This window comes from Cetorhinus maximus, chromosome 6, assembly GCF_964194155.1.
Source record: "Cetorhinus maximus chromosome 6, sCetMax3.hap1.1, whole genome shotgun sequence".
NCBI classification, from domain to species: Eukaryota; Metazoa; Chordata; class Chondrichthyes; order Lamniformes; family Cetorhinidae; genus Cetorhinus; species Cetorhinus maximus.
Genome location: NC_135884.1, coordinates 112,777,323 through 112,781,320, shown reverse-complemented (window position 1 = coordinate 112,781,320; position 3,998 = coordinate 112,777,323).

Sequence of the window (3,998 nt, the reverse complement as noted above, 5' to 3'; positions counted from 1 at the left end):
TCTCCCTATGGAGTGGGAGCAGTATTGTCACACATGTTGGAGGATGGATCTGAAGGACTGATAGGATACGTGTCTAGAACCCTTTCTGCAGCCGAGAAAGGTTACTCACAAATTGAAAAAGAGGGCTTATCTATTGTATTTGGAGTAAAAAAGTTCTATCAATATTTGCACGGTCAACACTTCACCATAGTGTCAGGTCACAAACCACTGTTAGGATTGTTTAGTGAAGCTAAGGCAATCCCACCGATAGCCTCTGCTAGAATTCAAAGATGGACTTTAATTTTGTCAGCATGCGAGTACACATTTATGCACCCATCTGGGTGTGCATATAGCAAATGCAGACACTCTCAGTCATCTCCCTTTGCCAAATAGTATTACACATGTTCCAGTACCACAAGAAGTGATACTTGCATTGAATTTCCTGGACTCCTCACCAGCCTGCGCGAGACAGATGAAGAATTGGACAAATCGGGATCCAATTTTAGCAAGAGTCTGTGAACAAGTATTACAAGGATGGTCAAATGCACAAGTCCCTGAAGAATTAAAACCATTCTTTGTACGTAGATCCAAACTGAGTTGTCAAGATGGTATCCTGTTATGGGAAGCAAGAGTCGTTATCCCTGTGCAAGGAAGAGAACCATTATTAGAAGAGCCTCATAGAGCGCATCCTGGTATTTCAAAAAAGAAGATGCTCACATGAAGTTATATCTGGTAGCCAGGTAAAGACAGTGATATAGAAAAAATGGTGAAACACTGTCTGCAGTGTCAGCAACAGCAGAAGTTGCCTGTTTCAGCTCCGTGGGAGTGGCCTGGTCGACCCTGGGTTAGACAATATATAGACTATGTAGGTCCATTTCTAGGTACTATATTTCTGGTGATTGTCGATGCACATTCAAAGTGGGTGGACGTGTTTGAAGTGAGACCACCTGCTTCATCTGCAACCATTAAAAGACTGCACCAGAGTTTCAGTGTTCATGGTTTACCTGAAGTTATTGTGTCAGATAATGGCACGGTTTTCATTAGCACTGAAACCCAAAGATTCGTGAACCTAAACGGGATTAAACACGTCAGAACAGCACCATATCATCCCTCATCCAATGGGTTAGCACAAAAAGCAGTACAAACCTTTAAAACAGGCATGGAGAAACTATCAAGAGGGAACGTGGAAAACATGAATTTCAATATTTCTGTTCAGCTATCGCACAACTCCTCATGTGACCACTGGCTTAACACCTTCAGAATTGTTAATGAAGCGTCGATTTTGCACAAGATCGAGGCTAGTATTCCCTAATTTAGAGGGGAAGGTGGAGAGAAACCAGGATAGTCAGAAAGTGAATCATGAATTTCACAGTGATGGTTGAGAGTTTGATGTGGGATACAGTTTTTGTATGGAATTTTGCAACTGGAGCAAGATGGGTCCCTGGTACAATCGTCTCTGAATCTTTATCTTATCAGGTCGAAGTGGATAACAGGATTGCCAGGAAACCATGGATCATCTCAGAAGTTGAGAAACCTCCAACAACCAGTTAATCCACCTGAAATCAAAGTGGAAACTTAGACCCCTGAGGTGCCAGGTCGACAAAGAATAGACATACCAGATGTCTCTGTTGAAGTAAATAATTCTGAACTGCCATTGTCTAGGGATGTCCCTGATGCTGCAGTTCCTGTGCAAGTCGATCCAATAGAAGAACCTCCAGTTGTAGAGTTGCGTCGCTCTACACAAATCCGAAAATCTCCTCAAAGACTGAATTTATAATGGAATGAACTGTGTATAATTGTATGTAATATGGGTTAAGATGTTTTTGTAAATAAGAGGGGAAAACAAAATTAAAGGGGGAGGAATGTAATGATTGTAAGTTAAGCCATGTCTTACTGTTATGGGGATCACGTGACTATATAGACGGATCGGCCCTAAGCGTGGGGAATCTTAGGGGTGGAGCTTTTTAGCCTTAGTCTTGGAACAAGCGTATAGCCTCATCTGGAGCGTGTAAATAAAATTTACTGTTTCTTACAAGAAATTAGTCCTGCATTCCAAGTTTATTACATTGGTCTTGCCAGCGATGCCCATATCCCATGGACAAATAAGAAAGCATTCTCTCCAAAAGTGGACTGGGCAAAAACTTGGTATGTTGAGAACAGATACACATTGGTAAACTGCTTTATTTCACAGTAAGGTGAGCATGCTGCACAGCCATTGCAACCAGACTCATTCAATTCTATTTGTACAACTTATCCTCACATAACAGTGCAAAATAAAGAACATAGCATTCTAGCATATATCTGTGGATAATTTTACTTGCCCACAATTCCATGTTTGACCCTCTCCAATCAAGTTTCCACTCCTGCCACAACACTGAGATAGTTCCGACAATAGTCACAAATGGCATCCTAAGTCAGTGTGTTCATGGTGCACTACCCCTCCTCATCCTTCTCAACCCATCTGCAGCCTTTGGCAAGGTTGATCACATCTGCACCTCGAACGCCTCTCTTCTGTTGTCCAGTGGAGTGGAAAGGCCATTGCCCAAGTTCTACCTTTTACCCATCCATAAAATAACCTGAGAATTTCCTCCAATGGCTTTTTTGTCCCACCTGCACCAATCCCTCTGAAATCCTCCAAAGACCTATCCTCGGCCTCTCTCCTGTTTCTTATCTACATGCTGCCCCTGGGTATATCAAAAATACCGTGTTAGTTTCCACATATACACTGACAATGCACAGCTCTACCTCACCATCACCTCTCTTGACTCCTTCACTGTCTCTGTTTTGTTAAACTGCTTGTCTGACATCTGGCCCTGGATTAGTCATACTTTCATCCAATCGAGCTTTGGGAAGACTGAAACCATTACCTTCGGTCCCTGCCACTAACTCCTTTCCCTTGCCACTTATTCCATTTCCCTCCCTGGCCATTGTCTCAGGCTGAATCAGATTTTTCACAACCTCAGCGTCCTATATGACCTGAGCTGAACTTCCAATCTCGTATCCTCTCCATCACAAACATTGCCCACTTCCATCTCCATAATATTACTCATCTTCACTCCTGCCTCAGTCCATCTGCTACTGAAACCCTCATCCATACTTTTATTACATCCAGACTCAACTATTCCAATGCTCTTCACCCTCAATAAACTTAAATACCTTAACTCACAACAAATCCCATTCACCAATCACTCTTGTGCTAACTGATACAGAAACTTTGGTGCCAATTTTTTGTTTTACTTATGTTTTTTGGGACATTTTACTATATAAAAGGAGCTATATAAATGCAAATTACTGTTGACTTAAAATGGCTTCTAACTGTCCTCCAGTAGTTCTTGCTTCTACATTGCAGCTTTCCATCGAACAAACCTAACACTTCGTTACCTTCATATTTCAAATGTTTGTCTGCCCCGTGTCCTAGTTTCTGTTATTTTATTTCTTGCTGTTCACAGACAGAGATCAAAGGATTGTTCAACACAATGGAAATGAGGCACTTTTATAATTATGTAGACAAACTACTTTTGACAGATTATGTTGTGACAAACAATTTTGCTATTTTTAGTCTATGGCAAAAACGCATTTCATCTGGCATAGTAACCATTTAGGTTCCTTTATTAAAACTAAAGCTTGTGAGAATATATTTTGATTAAAAAAAATTCAAAGTAACTCCAATTCAATGCCACCATACCACCGCCTCCCCATTGAAAGCCTATTCACCAGCATTTTACCTATCACCCTGCACAAACAGCATCTTCAGCCCTTACTGGGCAGGGCTCAGCACACACAGCAGGCATTCATGCTCCCCAACCTCTGCTCCATCCCTTCTCATCACACCCCATCCATTTGTCTACATGCAGGCCACCTCAGAAGAGGATGCTGAGGAGCCATTTGAAGAAGACCCATTGCAGTGTTCACCTGCACCCTCCACCAGAGCAGACACACCCCAGTGGGTCACACATCTAGATTAGGCTCGGGGTCACATTCTGGGGAACACCACACCGACACATCTCCACAGCAGTCGG